Raw genomic sequence first — 21200 nt, 5'->3', positions numbered from 1 at the left:
GGTCGGTTGAACTATTTCTCTAGCTGGTCCAAAACCCAAGATACAGAATTCATAATTTAATCTGTAATCCATCGTTTTTTCATTGGACAGCCAGGGCCTTCCACAGTGAAAATAGCTTTTGATTGCTTGTCACTGCTGGGACATGGTGATATTAAAGTTCTCCATTACTTATTTTTGAATACCATGCACACTACTTTGTGGGCTACTACTCCTACATAAGTGTAACTTGTTATTATTTAAAGGAAGGTTTTTCCACTGTCAAAAGAATTACTGGTTTGGAGTGCAGGTTTAAACGGCAGCATTCAGCCTACAATGGTACGCCTAAACAGGGCCAGCCGTATCCCAGATCTGGCCCAGAAATATCTGCCGGAACCTGGTTCCAGTGGGATCCTTCTGCTTTCCAGCATTGGGCCTGAAGCCATGTTTTCCTTCTACCAACTGGGATCAAGTGGAATCCCCCTGTTATCCAGCACTAGGCCTGAAGCCAAGTTTTCATTGTTCCACTAGTGTATAGCACAATAAGTGCTACAATCCACAGCTGACATTTAATTTTCAATGACATGGGTATGGTTTCTACACCATACACCCATGGTCTTATAAGAGAATTAAGTATGCCAATCAGGTATTAGCCAGTTTCTACATGTTTTAGGAGTCAGGGCACTACAGCTCGATTCCACTCTTCCTCTCTTATGGCACCTTCATATAACTCTGACACATTAGCTACAACACATCCATCATTCATATCATCCTCCTCATCCATACAGGAAAAGACAATCAATCAGCATTAATGTTACGATTTCCAGGCACATAATTCAAAACAAAATCATAACCTTGACGTCTGTACAGCCACTTGGCAATTCTTGCTGTTTCCTTGCCTGCTCCTTTGGTTGTAAACATATCTATTAACGGTCTGTGGTTCATTCTAACTTCAAAATTGGTGCCCCACGCATAGTTCTTTTAATAGTTGACTCTCCACCAACTTGCTACTGCTTCCTTTTCTATGACTGAATATGTGGCTTCTGCTCCTTTAAGGGTTCGTAAAGCAAATGCCACTACCTATTCCCTCTGCATCAACACAGCTCCTAAACCATAAGCACTGGCATCAACCAGGGGAGAGGATGTAGCCTTGTGGTTAGAGCTGTCGACCTCGAAGCTGGGGAACCAGGTTTGAGTCTCGGCAACGATGCTCAACATCCTGTGATTCCGGGCAAATCACTTAATCTTCCAGTGCCTAACACAAATAAATGTGTCAGTCTGTAACAAAACTGATGCTCGATGTCTCTGGTCTAGTTCGCGCTATATAAAACTCTTAAAAAAAAACCACAATTATGCTATGATCTTGTGGGTCAAAGGGTTTGATTGCCACAGCCTTGACTATTTGTTCTTTGATTTTCCTAAAGGCACTCTGGCATTTGTCCGTTCATTCGGATTTGACCCTCTTCTTCATTAGTGCCCTTAACACTTGAACTTTCTCTGAAAAATGCTGTACAGATTTTTTTTTAAACACAGCGAGTCCGAGGAACCAACATGATTGTTTTTTATTACTGGCTGAAGGTGCATTTTCAATGGCATCCAATAATTTCTTCTTTGGTTTCACACCCTCACCAGATAAAGTGTGACTTAACTAGTCAACCTGTTTGACACCAAAATTACTTTTGCTATCACTCCAGGTTAACCCTGCATCCTGCAACTTCCCTAGAGTCTTGTTCAATATATAGTCATGCTCTTCCAAGCTGCACCCCAAGCTGAGATGTCATCCTGGAAAACCATGACATTAGAGAGTTTTCCTAAAATGCTGTTCATCACTCTTTGGAAAACAGCAGAAGCAGACGCCAACCCGAAAGGCATCTATATAAATTGGAATGGGCCTTCCGGTGTTATGAACGAGGTAAGGTGCTTAGATGAAGGATATAGATGGATCAGGTGATATGCACTGGACATATCAATCAAAGAGAAATACATTGCATTATTCACAGAGGACACCATCTCATTTATGTTTGGTAACGAATGACAGTCATCCCTCATATTACGATTAAGACCCCTCAAGTCGACAATCATGTGCAAATTTCCATTCCATTTGCACGCGAACACTATGGGACTGAGCCACTCAGATGAGTTCAATCATTTGTACTTTACACAGTCTGTTTAATTCCTCTTTCAATTGCTCTCTCTCAGGACATTTCTCACTTTGTACATACTGGGAATACTTCCAGGTTTCAAATAAATGCGGTGTTCAAATTGGGTAAGATTCAAAACTTTGCTATTTTGCAACTAGGTGGGCATGGGGGAAGGTGGAGAGCTGCCTAATAGTGCTGGGACTATCTGCTGAGTAGCTGTGTGCTTTATAAATGTCTGTTCATTCATTCATTCAATTGAGTGGTAAGTCGTGAAGTAATACCAGGACTCCATAAGTGCACTGCCAGCAGTGTGTGTTCCATTGAAGCTAGTAGGCATTGACATTTTTGGTCAGTTTGTCCACCCCCCTTTTAACATCAGGGTACCAACATAGCTTGGATATGGTAGATCATGCACTAGGTAGCCAGAAGGGTTAACTCTGAAGAGCACAACTACTAAGATAGTAGGTATGGTAACCCTATGGTCGGAATTCCTAAGACACTTATTTCTAAACAAGGGCAATCTTTATCTCATGTTACATTAGGAAAATATGGGTGCTGGTGTAACCTAACACTTCTCCATTGCATACAACCTTCAATCTAATGGGTTTGTGGAAAGGTTTAACAAGACACTTAAGAGCAAGAGGGGAACATTTGGGCCTTCTCCTACCTTATCTCTTGTTTGCTGATATATAAATTCAACAGAAAGTTCCTTTGAACATCTGTTTGGGCATGCAGTGCAAGGCCCACTCACTTTAAATATGGGTTGCAAGGAATTTCAGAGTCATCTCAAAAGGTTACGTAATTGGTTCAGGGAGTTGATGGTGTGATAAATGAGTCAAACGAAGACAAAGCTTCAGGCAAGTCAAGAGCTAATGAAGGAATGGTGTAACCAGAAAGTGACACTGACTGGGTATCAGGAGCATCAGTAGGTGATGGTGCTCAAGCCCATTTGACAAAGCCCCATTGCTACCTGCTGTGAGAGCCATCGCCTTACACAAAGGCTATGTCTGAGGAACTGCAACAATATTATGTCTAAAACCATTCTGAAGTGTTCAACCGTGGATCTCCAGCCCCTGCATTGAAAAAAATTATGATTGTGGGATGCAGTCCCTATGCCCCAACTTTGATCTTCTTGACTAAGGATGGGAAAGCTCTGCAGAGTTCCCAATGACTATTGTGTGACAAGGCCTGGGGTCTGTGTGACAGCCAGTCTCCCATAGATGATTGGACATCACTTGTCACCAGCCTACACCTTCTGGTGTATGACCTACGGGGCTTTTAGTGCCTAGAAGCATTTATGCCTGTTAAGATAGGAAAGGAGAATGTCTGGCTGTGAGAGGTTCCGCCAGTCTCTTTGAGCTGTTCCCGTGTGCATTACACCAAGACTTTGCATGTATGAGCACCGCCCCCTAAACTAGAAGGTTGCCATGGGTCTCATTCCAGAGAACATAAACTGTGTTGCCATTGAAGCAGAGACCAATCGATGTGAAAGGCCACAACTGCTGAGGACAGATCACTTGCCAGACACAGCAGTTGCAACCTTTTTTCCCAGTTAGTGAACTGGCACAAAGGTTGCAACTGCTGTGTCTGGCTACCCATCTGCACTCTGCCAAAAATGTCATACCTCTTTACAGGACCTCCACACTGACTCCAACCAGCAATACTTGTTTCAAATGGAGGTCATTTCTGAAGCCCCCACACTGAGAAGTTACGGTTGCAAAGAGTTGAAGCATGAACTGTGCCTAGCCACAGCACTAGACCTGCAACAACCTTCATATAAGTAAAGCAGGGCCTAGCCTGCAAATGAAATGGGGTCTAAAAGTGGTGGAGGATTAAGGCAAGACCTTAAGACTTTTTTCCGAGTGAACATCTTTTTTGAGAACTGTTCAACTGAGTTGTGCATTTAACCAGTCAGGTAAACAGAAGTAATCTGCACCTATGCATAATTAATGCCTATACTCTAATCAACCTGGGGTACAGCAGACATTAGAGATCTCCTAAAATGGGTAGAGGGTACAGAGAGGGGGTTGGAGCATTTTACTGAAGATTCTAACTGAGATCGCAGCTGGTTAATTGCAGTCGTATTTTAATGTGTAATATTTTTTTTTGCTGTGAGATTACAGTACTTACTTTTTCTTAAAAGATAAGCATTGGGCTGAACAGTACATTATTGTGCTTGTTGGTTGACTCTTGAGTGTTAAGCTCTTGCCCCCATGGCAATATGTTGTATAGGATGGTAGGAGTATTGAAATCAGTTGCAGAAGTCAAAGGTAAAAGACTTTGGATTATGAAGAGACTATATTTGAGTCATAATAATATTGGTGGTAATGATGGAAATGTGAATGAACAAAGTAATGTATTTTTGAATATTGAAGTGCAGGAAGTGGATTGTATGTTAGACCTGGAGCTCTCTGAATTGCTGGGGCTTTCTTAACTTGAGAGAGCAACAGATTCCAGGAAAATTTGAAGATTTCATCATGGGCTGATGGTTTGTGTATGTGTGTGTGGGGGGAGATGTGTGGAATATATCTGTGTGGTAGAATTCCAACCCAGGATTCAAAACATCACCCTTACCATTCACATTTCAGCTTATGCATTTTTACTGTCACATTCTCACCACCATTCTACATTCCATACTCACATTCTACCATACATCCAGACACATGCCACATCGGCACAATAGCATAGAATGTGTGAACAGTTACAATCATTACTGGAATTTTCATTGATAAGTTGTTTATTTTTAAACATTGTCTTAGCTTCTCTGTAGACGTTGGATAATTGAAAACAATTTTTTGTTTGTGGTTTTTAGTGTTTGCTGGCCCTGTTAAGCAGTTTAAAGTCTCACCACAGTGCATCCGGTGATGGTGAAATTCATGGTGTTTGCCATAAAATATTACAAGCATCCATTTTTGACATGAAATGCCATATATAATGGAGTAGAGATGTGACATGGGTAGTCACCCCATGGATAAAGTGGTTGTGATAAAAACCTTACTATCAGAAACAGAATTCCTTGTTTTATTTTCAGTGCCCTCAAAGATGTATGCACATTCAGATAGAGACTTCTAGTGAAAGATTCCTCACCTTTTTAATATTCCCTAGGTGGCAGACTGGATCCAGAAATTTTTCAGCAGTACCGTTGCAGACTGTTAGGTGGTGCCATGCGGTTCCGATCTGATTACATTCCTCTCCGATAATGATGTGCAAAGCCTATGTAGGCTCCACTTCTGCATGCTGATGCCAGTTATTTTATTCCATGTCTCCTGACACAGCTCTAGAGCTTCCTCTCGTTACTCTGAGACACTTTGCCTCAATATCTTTCACAATATTGTGCAGTCAGTAAGGGATGTCTGCCCCTAGAATTATAGGGTTTAAGCCCTGCGTGGACCTGTCTGTGATAGATCCCCATCACGTGTGGCTGGGATCGAGTCATTACTCTAATGCCTGGGGTAACTGTGAGTCGATGAACCTGAAGTTCATCCTGGACCATGAGGCAAAACTGTACATTGCTCAGCATAAGAAGACTCCATTCAGAGACCAATCTAAGTCACAGTCCAAGTCCAAGGTTCATTCCCACTCCCGGATTCGCTGAAGCCACTTGTGAGGTTGGTCTTCGTTGCGATCCAGATAGTCTGGTAACTCAAAAAAGAAGCGGGCGGGTGCATCCGTCATTCAATTAGCAGTCTGAATGCAGACGCCAACGGGAATACAATCGAGGTGTTTCTCATCCGTATCAGAGATGAGAATCACCTCAATTGTATTCCCGTTGGCGTCTGCATTCAGACTGCCAATTGAATGACGAGGCACCCGCCCGTTGTTTCACTTCCCGTGAACTCTCACCTGAAACCCAGTTTATTTAACCCGACAACGCCGGGTTGGAATTATCACCGTCTACCCGAACCAGTTAAACTTACACCGCCTACAGCCCTGAAGAGAATGATAAAACAAAACAGACGCCAGTGCTAAGAACTTCAACTGAAAGCTGACAAGCTGAAAGAAATGGTTGTTATGAATATAGCATAAACAACTGCTTAAAGAATTGCAACATATGAATTTTAATGCTTCTATTTTGATTCCTCCACTTTTTAAACACAATTTTTCGTGCATGGAAATACAAAATTATTTATGTACAAAATATATACAAAGACAATTAACACAATGAAAATTAACGCTTACACACTTCAGACATTCTTGGCCGTTCATTCACCAAAAAACATTCACACTAACAAACCAACAATAATTGGTCTCTGTATCAGTGGAATTTTAGATATAAACTCAGGGAAGAAGTCCTTTTCGTTTTTCCCAATGTCAAAATATTTGCACAATGCAAATCAATAGAGTGTCCAAATCTCTTGCTATTCACTAACAGCCGTTGTGAAAAGGATGTTTTACATAACCCGAGACCAGGTTGGTCGACGCGTTTCAAACCCCGCCAAGTACCGGGGTTCTCCTCAGGACCAAAATTGACGCTGCAACAATAGAAAGACACAACTTTAGGACTATGACCTGACATAAGAGACTGGACCCCTGTGCTAAACACTAGCATCCTCATCCTACCTTGAATCCTTGTTCAGAAAGCCAAATTCATAAAGGTTGTATCTCCAATGGAAGTGCGCGCGGGGGCTAAGAAAGGGTGAAAGAACAAACACACGCTGCATTTAGTCATTGCAATCACCCGCTTTCTGTCAACCCTACATCTACCATCTCTGCGGTGAGGCTTACCCGCTCGAGTGATGGCGTCTCAGTCGCCGAAAAACTTTTGTCTGTCCGACCTCGTTGCTAGGGACATGAGGCGGCTGGATCTGATTCCTCCGCTGCGTGGAAGAAACGGGGGTGTGTCAGATAATTTGCTATACGATCGAATAGGCCCCCTACCCTATCTCCGCCAGTGGAAGCAGTTAAGGACATACCGGTTTCAGCAGTTTAGGCACTTCAAACGGGAAGGCTGGATGCTTCACCTTCTCTCGATCCGATGTGGTGAATGGCTCGGCAGTTACTTCCTGGTTAGTCTAAAAGTCCCGCGTGGTGGTTCTGGGAAATGTAGTTCGGCTCAGAAAGTACTGATGTCATAGATTCAGCATCTTGGTTTAGCAAAATGTGGCAATGGCGGAGGGGAGCCTCCGCTAAATGAAATGGGTTTGTGAATTTCATAGAGGCAGTGTATAAATCAAAATTCACAGCGCTGACATAACATTGCGTCCAAGTCTCCTCCTCGACATGTAGCATTGGCGGAGGGGAGCCTCCGCGGAATAAAATGGGTCTAGCTGCTAGGTTTGTATATTTCAGAAATTTCATTGAGGCCCCTCAACGCTGTGTTAAATTTCATAATTAACAGCGCTACACGCTGACATAACGTTGCGTCCAAGTCCCCTCCATGTGGGTCCCTTTCTATTTTAGAAAGGACTGTCCATCTCAGGTCTGTTTGATCATGTTTTTTACTCATCCAGTGGTTGACCAATGGGGCATTCTCAATTCCTCTCCGAATTCTTGATTTGTGCTATGTTATTTGGTGTCTCACTTCCTGCGTTGTTTTACCTATGTATACCATCGGGCAAGGGCAGACAATAGCGTAGACCACATTTCGGGTCTTACAGTTAGTGAAGGTTTCGTGTTTCCAGTGGATGTTGTCAAATGTGAAAACCGAGTCTTCTATTGTCTCATCACAGCACGTACAGGTACCGCACTTATGATGTCCTTTGGTTGGAGGTAATCCAAACAGGCTTCTCAATGTTGGAGCTTTTGCAATCGGGAGGGCGGCCCTCGCAATATGGTTAGCCACGCTTTTTTCTTTTTTGTAGGCAAATAATGGAGGTGCTGTGAAATCTTCATGAAGATCTTTCAGTAAATGCCAATTAGACGTTATTAGTTTTTTATGTAGGTTTTCTGCTGGGCAAAAGGTGGTGACACAAACCAATCTTTTGACATCTGGTTTGGTTTTCTTTTCAAGAAGTATCTCTCGTGGTATCCACCATGCTCTTTTTAGGGAGTTTTTGAGCAGTTTTTTTGGGTGCCTTCTCTGGATGAGACGATCCTTTAGAAGGCCAGCGTGTTCGAAATAATCCTCTCTTCCTGAACAATTTCGGCGAATCCTGAGAAATTGTCCGAACAGAAGGTTCTGTCTCAGACTGCGTGGGTGGTTGCTAGTAAAGTGTAAGGCTTTATTCCTGTCCGTCGGTTTGCGAAATAAGGTGGTACTTAAACCTCCTTCATGAGGCTGCAATTTAACATCCAGAAATGTGATAGATTCGTTAGATGCCGTGCACGTGAACTTGATGTCATTAGTCCTTGAATCAAGCCAACCAACGAATACAGTGAGTTCTTCGTGTCCTCCTCTCCAGATGAGGAACACGTCATCAATGTATTGTATATAACTTGATATGCAATTACAGTAGGGATTGGTATTGTATATAAATTTATCTTCAAATAGTCCCATGAACATCACTGCTAACTCTGGAGCAAAGGGGCATCCCATCGCTACCCCCTTTATTTGGTAAAAAAACTCAGAGTCGAAAGTGAAGCAAAACTGGCCAAGCCTAGGATAAAATCCGTCGGGACCCTCATTGGTCTTTCCCTGGTGTCCAAGAAGACTGTCAATGTCTCAAGAGCCTGTTCTTGCGGGATTTGGGTGTAAAGTGAAACAACGTCTAGTGTGACTAGAAGTTGCCTGTTGCAGTCAAACTGGATTGTCGCTATTTTATTGAGAAAGGCCGTAGTGTCTTTTAGATGAGCTGGAATAGTTTCTATAAACGGTTTCAAAAAGAAATCAATGTACTTCGCCACTGGTTCCATGAGAGACTCGCAACCAGAAACTATGGGGCGGCCTGGCGGGTTGAATTCATCTTTGTGCATTTTGGGCAGCACGTAAAACACCGGAGTCCTGGAGTTTTTGTTTTGTAAAAATGCCAGTTCTTTCGGCCCGACGATGCCCTGTTCAAAGCCTTTTTGGATCATATCAAAAAGCTGATTCTTTATTTCCATGGTAGGGTCCTTTCCGATGCGTCTATAGCATTTGTTATCATTTAATTGCCGGTGGACTTCTGTTTTATATTTATTGATGTCCCAAATCACGATTGCTCCTCCCTTATCGGCCTGCTTAACGACCACTGTTTTGTCATTTTTTATTGCCAGTAAGGCATCTTTTTCGGCTTTTGGTAAGTTGTACTTGACAAAACATTTCTTTTTTTCTATTGAAGATATTCCTGATAGCACAGTGCGCTCAAACGTCAGTACTTCCTTAGGGATTTTAGATCCTGTTGGACAAAACGTGGATTTTCTCTTAAGGCCAGTAACCTCCTCATGTTGTTCTTCTTGTGCTTCTTGAAAAAATGTTTTTAACCGAATTTTGCGGCAAAACTCTAGTGTCTCTAGCTTCATTTTGACGAAGTCTGTCGGTCTAGATGGAACAAAATTAAGACCTTTGGTCAAAATAGCCGTTTCTGCTGTTGTCAGGGTCCTGTCAGATAAGTTAAAAATAGGTGATTTGTTTAGTTCTTGTAAAATTGCCGATGAGTCCTCATCTCCCATGGCTGGGCAAAGCGGGTTCCTCCCCTGCCTCTCTGTTGGCCTCGCCCTAAAAAAGGCATTTGGTTTTGTTGTTGTTGCTGTTGTTGTTCAGGCTGATTGCCCTTTCTGTTCTGAAGAGACCTAGTAGTACTATCAGATTTACTCCCCGACGATGAAGTTGTATCCGAAAAAGTCAAGAATTTCTGGCGTGAGCGTCCTTGATTGTCTTGTAGGAATCTTCGTGAGTCAGAGCGTGTGTAAAAGTCCTTGTTCAAATAGGGATAGACGGACTCCAAAGAAAAGTTTTTTTTGTCTAGATCAAACTTGTTGGTTTTTTGTGTTACCGTGAAATCCTTGAATTCCAAGATTTCTTTGTCAATTTTCTCCAATAGTGTTTTAGAATCGGTGATCAATTGGTTGTGCTCGATTTCTCTCTGCAGAATTGCTTTCTCCTCTAGTTCCTTTAATGATATTCTATGTGCAGTCTCAATGGTGAGGACCATCAGGTCTCTACTGCATTTGGTTTCAATTCCGCTAAAACCTTTTTTGTACTCCGGGTCATCTGTGAACACTACTGGGATGTTGCGAATTTGGAGTCCTGATGGAATGGTCCCTGACCGTAAATGCTGCAATAAAAAATGCCCGTGGAGGTCAGTCCTTATTTGCTTTTTACGTAATCGAATTAATTTGTCCGACTCGTTTTGAGTATTTGCTGTAAGACTAAGTGCTGCCGATGCAAACACAGGGGGGTCTCTTATCAGATTCTGAATGTGTTCCTCACTATACGCAAGTGTGTCCTTTTCAGCCATCACACAGTTATGCACACAATAAACACTTAAATGCACACAGAAAAGAGGTGAAAAGTAAAATAACACCACAGACTAACCCCACACACAATTGTCCATCCATGGACCGAAAGACTTACCAAAAAACTGCTACCCTGTGGCAGCTACTTCTCTGCCCAACAGGACCTCGCGAGCTAACTGCCCGCTCTAAAGTCAAAAAACACAAAGGGCCTTGACTCACAACTCAGCAAGGCTGAGCCAAACTAGAATGATTAAACAAAACAGACGCCAGTGCTGAGAACTTCAATTGAAAGCTGACAAGCTGAAAGAAATGGTTGTTATGAATATAGCATAAACAACTACTTAAAGAATTGCAACATATGAATTTTAATGCTTCTTTTTTGATTCCTCCACTTTTTAAACACAATTTTTCGTGCATGGAAATACAAAATTATTTATGTACAAAATATATACAAAGACAATTAGTCATGAGCTAACGGCTCGCTTGACGAAACACGTGTCCGCTGGTTATGTGTTTTTTTTGTCTTGATATCACCCTTCCAGAACAGGAGGGCCTAACACATCTTAAAAGAACGACCTACATGTGTCTACCTTGTCTCATTACTTAAGACTTGCGCTTCATATTCTTGGCATGATGAAAACCTGCATGATTAACTCATTATAACATGTGCACAGGACTTGTGTATTATTCAATTTGTTGGGCCCTTGCCAACTCATACAGAGGTTCTTTGGGTCTCCTCTGACCGTGTTCCACCATTCTTATTTTTGTTGTCTTTACCCATACTAACCGCTACCAGCATAGGTGCCACTTTTTCTTGTACACTCCAAAACCCTACACAGAATCTTTAGCTGAACACCTTTTACCTGCCTTCACAGGTGGTTGATGTCATTGTGGCAGTAAGGCATCCCTAAACTAAAAAAGTGTGCCTGTGTTGTTATGTTATGAAGATTTGTAGAGCGCACTATCACCCCAGAGGGTATCTGTTGTTGGTACAGATTTGTGCCTTGATGTAGTGCTTGGCAGAAAGACCCCTTTTAGGCCAAGTTATTTGATGTGTATTTGTTTGGTTTGAACCAAGCTTGGCCAGGCGCAGTTAAAGGGTACCTTTCAGCTCCTTCAGCCCTCTTTTTTAAGTCTACTGTTATGGGATTCCTGGAAGGGTTACATTTGTTTCCTCCCTCTCCCTACGACATGCCACAGTGGGACCTTAACTTGGTCCTCACCTTTCTAATGTGCACTCTATTTAGGCTGCTTCAAAACTGTCCCTTGTGAATCCTCACCTTCAAGACAGTGTTCCTCATTGCCATACATCAGCGCGGCGTGAGTGAGTTTCAAGGCCTTAGGTCAACCTGACGTATACCTTCTTCCCAGACAAAGTGGTTCTGCAAAATGATATGACGCTGTTTCACTTTGGTCAAAATATCTACTTGCCTTGTTGTATGCTCTGTATCATCCCTTTAAGAAGGAGGAGACTCCATTGCTTGGACCCCAAAATAGTCCTGAGTGTTTGTATGGAATGTTCCAAAGTCTACCGGGTGGAGGATCAGTTCTTTGTGAGGTTCACTAGAGGGAAAAAAGGCAAGGCTCTGTAGAAGAGAACCATTTCCAGCTCAATTGTGCTCTGCATTAAGATCTGCTATGCACTGGCCAAAAAGCCACTTCCAGAATGACAGTGGGTTCATTCTACCCAGGCCAAAGTTCTGCCAATGTGTTAGTTCCTGTCCTGAACATTTGCCAGGTGGCTTTGTGGGCGTCCCTCCATACGTTTACAAAACACTATTGTCTGGAGAGTTAAGTCTGACAATATGGGCACTTTGCCTGCCTAGTTCTACAAGACTTTCTGTTTTGAGTTCATTTACAGTCCTCCTCCATTTAGGTACTGCTCTATTATCTATTGAAAAGGTAAGGAACATGAAGCTAGAAGTCTCTATCAGAACAAGTTACTTACCTCTTGTAGCGCTCTTTCTGGTAGAAGTTCTATCCAGCAACAGATTCCTAACAACCCTCTCCTCCTCCAAATTCTATGATTGGACTCTATCCATTAATAAGGTCCCAAATCTAGGAATCTGCACACTGGTCATACAAATTTTCATTTAGGGTTCTTGAGTGTGAACAGTCTTGAAAAGCAACTGAAAACAGCGCACAGGAGGGGCATGTATATAGGCTATGCATGTCATTTCTAGAGCAGAACTGCGTCAGAGCAGAGCCACATGGTGCCACATACCGGCATGCAGAGGTAATGGGCATACCTTCAATTTGATACTGCTTTAGAATCTATTGAAAAGGTGATTAGTCTGCAGCTAGAAGTCTCTATCGGAAGAACAAGTTACTTACCTTTAGTAACGCACATTCTGGTAGAGGCTCTATCTAGCCGCAGATTCCTCATGACCCTCCTATCCTCCCCATTTTTATTGGACTCTATCCTTTATTAAGATCACAAGTCTAGGAATCTTTACACTGGTCACACCAATGTGCAATTGGGATTCTGCTTCTGGGGGTGTGGACAGTCTCAAAAAGCAACTGAGGTCAGGACACAGCTTATATATGCTCTGCACGTCATTCCTAAAGTGGAACGGCTCGGAGCCACACGGTGCCACCTACTGGCATGCTGAGGTACCCAGCATACCTGCATATCCGGCTCACTTAGGGTTTCACACTGAAGTACTTGGTACTTGGCTGGACTGTTTCTATTAGAGCAGAGTTGAGACAGATTTGCATATGGCTGGGTCCAAACTGAGGTGGCAGGGTGCGTCGAGCATTCCAGCCATCACTTTTTTGTATACTTCAGTGCGAGGTGCTAAGTGAGAGAAGAATGCAGAGACATGGGTCTTGTGAACACTGTGCCACTGGAATCAAGGTATACCCTACTGATAACCCTAATAATGGCGCAACTGGTCTTGGATTTCTTGTGTTCCTGTTCAGGGAAGGCCTGGCAGTTCTGGCAGGACTGTTCCTATTGGAGCAGGGTTGAATTTGATTTGTATATGGCAAGGTCCAGTAGGTCTTACTTGGTTATCTTGACAAACCAGTTATAAAATCTGTAGGTCTGATTGTTTATAATGAAAAGTTATGATAAAGGCAGCAGGTCTGACATGTTCATCGTGAAAAGCATATGTTGAGGTTGATGAAAATGTAAGGGTATATCGGTTTTACACTGCATTAAAACCTATAGATGGGCATTTTGTTCAATGAAATCTCACACTTTACCATATTAGACAGGGGTTTTGATGTTAGTTACCTGATGTGACAAACCATGTCTGTGCAAAAATTGTACTGTTAAAATCCTTGTTAAACCTTCTTAAGAGAGATAATATTTTGCTTTGCCAAATATAATTTTGTATAGTATGTCATTTTATGACTGTATGGCTGATTGTCTTGTGGAAAAGTTTCTCTCAGTACAGTACGTCTCAGCTGGTTATAATGATAAACATTGATAACAACTACAGGCCTGATTGGTTCACTAAGAAAAAATATTTCTGTTGCCAGTGGTCTGATCTGTTTACTATGAAAGGTTATGATAAACACATTAGGCCTGACGTATTAATTGTGAAAAGTATATGTTAAAATCAACAGGCATTATAGGGTGGGTTGTTGTTTCTCTGCATTAAAGCCTCCAGATGTGTATTTTGTTACATGAAATGTTATAGATTAGCTTTCTTAGGAATGATTTTGTCATTGGTTTCTGCATCGAACAAGCCCTAGAGAGAGAAGATTTGCACCACAATAATTCTTGCTAGAATCTCTTTTAGCTGTTCGCCAGCATATTGTATTAAAAGATACATACGTCATATATATAAATATGTATCCACATAGATACATAGAGAGTCTTTGGGTCAGCTCTGTTCTGCCATCGGTCTAGCTGAGTGTCATTTGCACTCTGCTTCTATTCATGACAATGAATTGTAGATGTAGATGGCCCTGAAAATTAGTGTGTTTCAGTGCCAGGTGCTGGATGGCCAGTGCTTTAATTGTCAATTTTCTCTTTTTGTAGTAACCCTTTCATTTAATTGCTTGTCCTCTTTTTATTTTAAAGTTTCTTAAGAATATACTACCGCTCTCCAGGCAGTGCTAATGGGTTGCTTGTTTGCCACTCATTGCATCTGCAGTGTGCCGCATTCACCAAGGCCCCTTTCTCTAAACCAGGAGACCATTGTGGAATACTGTTGTACATAGTGTATCATTGTTTTACCATTTTAAGATAGCGGACTTGTTGGTCAAAAGTGCGGCGGCCATGCTTTCACTTTAAAACGACCATAGACTTTTAGCAATCCCTTTGCAATAGATGACTGAGTGCCTAAACCCATCAATGACAAAAAAAAGGCACTTTCATAAGCCAGACCTATTGGCATTGCCAATGCATCACCACCCCCTTTTGTACCGATCTGCTCTGCTGTCACAGCTGGTGCTGATCAGAATTTTCCTGAATGGTAGAACTTCAATGCCTAGCAGAGGGATACTCAACATCTTTATGATTTCCAGGTGTCTCTATCAGAGCAGGCACTACTAGTGGGTGTGCTGTGCAGTGTTCTGAATGTGTGACAACAGCAATTATCAACCGTAGTGAAATCTGCCAGAAAAAGCATCACAGCCTCAGGCTATATTTGTCTTCGTAGAAGGGGTATACCCAAATATACACCATTTATTGTCTTATTCTGTGCTCCTAAATGAGCCTGATTCATTCAATAGAGGGTTCTTTGCATACAAATTTGCAAGTAGGATTACGCTTCAGTAGAATGTTTCGTTAGTTGCATGTTAGTCACATGATATTAAAGCCTGCTACCGAGGGCTATACTGGTCATTAAGGACTCTTTTATTATTGGCCAATACCTTTGTCCGAGACCTCAAACATAAGTAGAGAGTCTTTAATGAAGGCACTGCCAGAGGCTGTAATGTTACTACTACATTCATTCCTCTGAGGTAGAATGTTCTAAATAAAACAGCAAGAAGCAGAAAGGTAAACAATTATTGACCTCCTACTAACCTGATTCCTCTCTTCTGTGACCACAATTGAAATGGTGGCGTGCTACAGGAGCAGTGACTTTGCAGAGATGTTTGCACCCATAGGCATAATGATATAATGACATTCCTTCTCTTGACCAAATATGCACGAGAACAGTCGGGTACAGCCTGGTGTTGGTACACTGAATGGCCACCTGTTATTATTTTTCTCTAGGACTGACTATGGGAAGAAAAAGAATATATGTACTCAAGAAGCGTAGCAAATTATGAATGATGTGTGTGTGTGTAGGTGTGTGCGTGCACAGGAAAGAGCAACCCCAGATACAACAGATTCACCGTGGGTGTGAAGAAGCTGCAGTTGGCATTTTTTCAAACCAACGATATCGCTGCCTATAATGCTAGTACCATGTCACTTCATCCTATATGTTAAAGAGAAAACCAGTTCAATTAAAATATTTAGTTGAAACCCCATTGTACCAAAAAATAAAATGGCTTGATGGTTTGAATAAAATCTTATGGCATCACAATTAGCAAGGGTGTGATTGATTTGAAACTGTGGTTAGGAACAAAGTTTAATGTTAATGTAAAGCTTACTCCCAAAGATAAGCATGTCATTAGGGTTAAGGCCACAAAAAGGGATACAATTAGAGTTCCATTAAGGATAAAGATTAAGGTTTGAGTGAGAGTCAGTTTAGTTTTTGAATGGAAAATGGATAGATTAGGGTATCAGTTACAGTTAGACTAGAGTCAAGGTAATGATTTGGCTTAAGATTCAGAACACTCAAAATTTGAGTTTTTGGAGTATGAGTCTATTGTTAAAGGTTGTCAGTGAAGTTTAGGGGTAGGTTAAAGTCTAGGATCAGGGTTGGGCCAGCATAAGGGTAGAGTCAAAGGTAGGTTTATGGTTGAGTGCATGTTTAGATTTGGATGTGGTTAGGGTAAGGTCAGGCTTATGGTTATGAATACTTTTTTAGTGAGGTAATGCCTGGTTTGGGGTTTTGATTTGGGTTAGCAACAAATAGGTAGATTAGTGATAGAGTGAATCTATTTGATGTATTTTATTGTAAGATTTCTAAATCCCAAAAGCATCTTAGCCCTGTACAATCAAATAACACAAGAGGAACAACAGTCAAACAAGCATTGGAAATGCAATAGGTCTCGCAGCATTAGAGTTAGTGCTTTTAGAATTGTTTATGGGTTTTTTTGTAAATCTTTAGCATTTTTGTTTCCTGTAGCCAATGCTAAAGAATTAAAAAAAAAAAAGCCATAAACATTTCTAAAAGCTCTAACTCAAATGCTCCGAGACCTATTGCACTGTGTGAGGGTGAGGGGTTGAGGGTGAGTGAGGGTGAGTGAGGGTGAGGGTGGGTGAGGGTGAGTGAGGGTGAGTGAGGGGTTGAGGGTGAGTGAGGGTGAGGGGTTGAGGGTGAGTGAGAGTGAGGGTGAGTGAGGGTGAGAGTGAGGGTGAGTGAGGGTGAGTGAGGGTGAGGGTGAGTGAGGGTGAGTGAGGGTGAGGGTGAGTGAGGGTGAGGGTGAGTGAGGGTGAGGTATTGAGGGTGAGTGAGGGTAGAGGGTGAGAGAGGGTGAGGGTGAGTGAGTGTGAGGTGTTGAGGGTGAGTGAGGGTGAGGCGTTGAGGGTGAGTGTGGGTGAGGGTGAGTGAGGGTGAGGTGTTGAAGGTGAGTGAGGGTGAGTGTGGGTGAGGGTGAGGGAGGGTGAGGGGTTTAAAATGTTACTCAACAAGTGATTAAATTGCATCCTAAAGTACGTAACAGCTTTTTACTAACAGAGCCCCTTCTATCACTCAGAGTAAAATATTTATTGAAAAGTTGCAATTTGCACTTAGCACAAAAAAGTCTGTGTGCACACTTATAATAAAAGGTGCCCCTCTTTTATTATGTGCATTCCGGTGATGATAAGGTTTTTTTCAAGCACAGACAAAAAGCCAGTCCACATTTCATCAATTTGGGGCATTCTAATCTGGAAGTGCGACCCTTCTGCCTTCGTTTCGAGGGATCTGTAAAATGGGCGTGGTTCAGCCGAGGGCCAGGCACCGAGGGAGAAGCGCCTCGTGGAGTCCGCGACCGTGAACCAAGTTGAAAGGATTAACTACAGCTGGAACCGGTGACCGCCAGAAAATCAAGGAGGCGAAAGACACCGGCCGATCAGCAGCGCGGAGCCGGTAACCGAAGGGGCAAGGTAAACGCAAGCTGAAAATACAAAGCATTAATGCAGGCGAGTGTCTCACTTGAAATAACTTTAAAACACCACTAATCCAAGCTGGTTACTCGTGCCAGAATCTATCAATGAATTTTGCCTGCAGCTGCCACAAATGAAAGTTTTAATATAAAACGTGTGGAACAGTGTTCAGGACACAAAGTTGATAGCGCAGCCAGAGGGGTGTTGCGAGAACCAAAAAGCTGGGCAAACCTGCTGAGAAGAAAAAAAGGAACTAAAAACTTGAATGAAAAGCTGACCATGGAGCAGAGAGAGGCAAAACGTAATGAGGCACTGCAATCAGTTTTTGATCAGGAAACGGATGGAAAAAGCAGAACGGAAAAGAAAACAGCCCTAAAAAAGACGGAGGGAAGAGAGGGGAGGGGGGAGGAGAAATGCGACACGGCGGGAAGGGGAGGGGGCGGAGCGGGTAAAATAAACAAACAAGACGGAGGGAAGAGAGGGGAGAGGGGAGGAGAAATGCGACACGGCGGGAAGGGGAGGGGGCGGAGCGGGTAAAACAAGACGGACGTGCACGCGCTTTTAAGCTCAATGCGCATGCGCATTGAGCTTAAAAGTCACGGGCACTGCAAGGAATCGCCACGATTCCTTGCAGTGGATAAAGAGTGGATAAGCCCCCATAGTCTCGCTTGCTCGATGCGCATGCGCATCGACAGGCGAGACCTAAAAAGGCCTAAGAACGGACAATAAGTGCTAGTTATATACAGAGATCCTAAAACACACAAAATAAGAAATAAACGGCAAGCACAGCAAAACTTCAAAAGCTATTGATACTAGAAAATGAAACTAATTGTTATAATTTTTTATGGAAATATCAAAGAATCATCCAATTTTAAAGTCATTGGCGAGTAATTTCAACATTGTAGTCATACCTCTTCATAGCTAATTCTAGACAGTTTAAATCTTGATCTCCAATCTCAAAATGTCAGCATTCTCTTACGTGCTTCTGAATTTTTCACGCATTCTGCTAGATGTCTTGAAGTTGCTAGGTGAACCACTTTGAAGGCCAGACTGGCTTACTTACAGTTCACATTTATGGTTGAGCTATTCCTTTAATGTTGTGTGGCCAGTAAGGTAGCGTTCAAAATTCACACCCATGTGTGTAGAGCGCATAATTAAACTCTAACCACATCTTTGTGAGGAGTTAGAGCCATATTTGGAATCTGGAGAATGGGATCCTCCGTTAAAATGTAATGGGTATCCCATCCACCATATTACGAGTGCTTTGGGCTATAATGTACTTGTAATACAGCTGACTGGATATCTGCCACATTTGTTACAGTGTTCTATCAGTCAAATCCTAAATATGACTATCAGTTCTCAAATGGCTTCACCTTACTACACCTTCATAGCATTGCCATGCATGCCCATTGTTTCCAGACCGATTTCTATTTTACTGACAGTATCTTAAAATTAGCCCCTAATAGGTGGTTATACAAAATCAGAACTATAGAGGTATTATGACTGAACCAGCCAGTCAGCGTCCCAATCAGCGTAGCTGTGGCATACACCAATAAGACTGTAGCTGTTAGGGAGACCACCTGGCACAGAGCTAACAGAGTACAGCTAGGAGATACATAAAGTTTGCGCCACTGTCCTAAGGTCTGCTGCTAGAATGAATGGGCAGTCTTTCCCCAGGAGAAACAGCTGAAAGTTAGCTGACTTTGCTATGGTCTTTATATGAAGATCTAGTGTATCCCAGGATCAAGGATAACAAGCATTGGCATAGCCAATAAGTCTCGTCTTTGGGAACTTATAAGTGTTTAGCCATGCAGCTTATCCTGGGTGTTGTGCGCTGTAAGCTATCTCAGGAGGAGTGAAGCCAGAGAGTGTGTGACAGGGCAGAACAATGGGCAAGCAGCAGGGAGGGTGGGGGGCAGGGTCGGCAACTTCAATGGAAAAGCACTGATGCTAAGGGGACGGGGAAACAAGCAGCGACAACAGGGAATCAACAACAAGTGAGGAGAGAAAATGAGGAGCAGGGAGTACTGAGGTGTGTCGAAAAAAGAAAGGCAGAGAACCCAGGCAACACACAACAAAATGTAAATACCTGTAAATGAACTGTATTCTTTCAGCAGTTACAAAAAGCTAAACTAAAGCACAATTTTGAGTAATTCTGAAGTGTGCTGGAAACAAAACAAATCAAGACTGTCTTGTGTGATAAATAAATAAGATATTCACAGAAACCTGATTTCCAAACATTATCATTATTTGTGCGCAATATACACGGGAAAACTGTATGTCCGAGTAAAGTTAGTGGCCACTTCAATAGAATATGCAGTGTCTATAAATAACATTGCAGTACCACACAATATGCTTCTGTTGAATTCAAAAATCTCCCCTCCTCATGTCCAATAATGTTAGGTTGGTTGCGAAAGTTTGTTTTGGTTCTAAAAAGATGGCGAACCATTGGTCTCCATACATCCCTTCGAAGAAGACTGCTAAACTGTATATAATATTCGTACCAATTCTCCATTCTTTGCAAGTTTGAGAACATTGGATTCCGAGCAGGCTAATATACAAGAACCATGGCTTCACAACTAGTTTGTAGCTTTGGAGTAACTTGGATTAATGAAAATAATAAGCCATCCCAAGCACTCCTACCTCTGTCTGAATCTAAAATGGAGGCGTGCTCTTCATGTGGTTTTCGGAGTTCGTTTCACTTGCCATCAAAAAGGAACAAACTTCATAGAGGCCGGTGTCAACTAACAATGCAGATACTTCTGCGCGAAGACAAGAACTGTTGGCTAATGCGAAGCCCGGATTCTGCCTTATATGAGGGATCGCCGTTGACTAAACATATCAGCCAAACCTTACAGTAAGGGACGTGTCTGAGGTTGCTTGCAGTTGCTGACCTGCAGTTACATTGTCACATGCCATTTCCAAGACATGAAATGCCTCATAATAACTGCGCTGGAAACCACAACTCAAAGCATGCCCAGCTGCTTTGGAGAAACAGGCTCTGGCTGACAACTGAAAATTATATTTGTTTGTAAATCACCTGGAAACCAGTACCACAAACATTACACCGGGCATAAATACAATGTATCGCTGAGAAAACTCAGGGGTTTTAAACTCACACTGATTCAGAACATGCTCGCAGCTACTTGCTACAAACTGTTAGCTGATGCGAAGGTGCATAAAGCAACAATGCAAAACACGCTGTAGGGCAAGGACGGGAGTGATGCACTGTATGCAGCTCTTTAAATTGAAATAATGGCAGAGCTGAGTCCCGAGCGGAACACTGGGAGGACAGACCACCTGTGGAGTGAAGAGAAAACTCCTGACTTGGCTCATCCTGGTGTGTGTGTGGGTGTCTGTTTGGGACGAAGTTGTGGTGGGGGGCGCTGAGCACTTGGATGTTCTTGGGAACTAACTAAACAAGTACAGTGAACTTTTCATCAAGCTAGTGAAAACACAAGCAGAGGCAGGCAAGCTAGAAATAGAATGCTTACAGAGTACCATAAATAACAGAAAAAGTAGGAGCACATGTAACAGGGGCAGTCCTTATGGGAGGTTACAAAAGTCCAAAGGGATGGACTGTTAAGCAAATGCACCAAACAAAAACATGCATT

The 21200-nt window shown here is 42.4% G+C and overlaps 1 protein-coding gene across 3 annotated transcripts in view; it reads left to right on the top strand.

Moving 5' to 3' along the window:
• The window catches only part of LOC147696974 (multidrug resistance-associated protein 1-like), a 547338-nt gene that overhangs the window by 153488 nt on the left and 372650 nt on the right, over positions 1 to 21200 (top strand). The gene's annotated exons all lie outside the window — the stretch shown is intronic.

The sequence above is a fragment of the Lissotriton vulgaris genome, chromosome 8, assembly GCF_964263255.1.
Source record: "Lissotriton vulgaris chromosome 8, aLisVul1.2, whole genome shotgun sequence".
Taxonomy (NCBI): domain Eukaryota; kingdom Metazoa; phylum Chordata; class Amphibia; order Caudata; family Salamandridae; genus Lissotriton; species Lissotriton vulgaris.
Note: the sequence above shows the minus strand (reverse complement) of the source record. Positions and strands in the feature narration are given on the sequence as shown.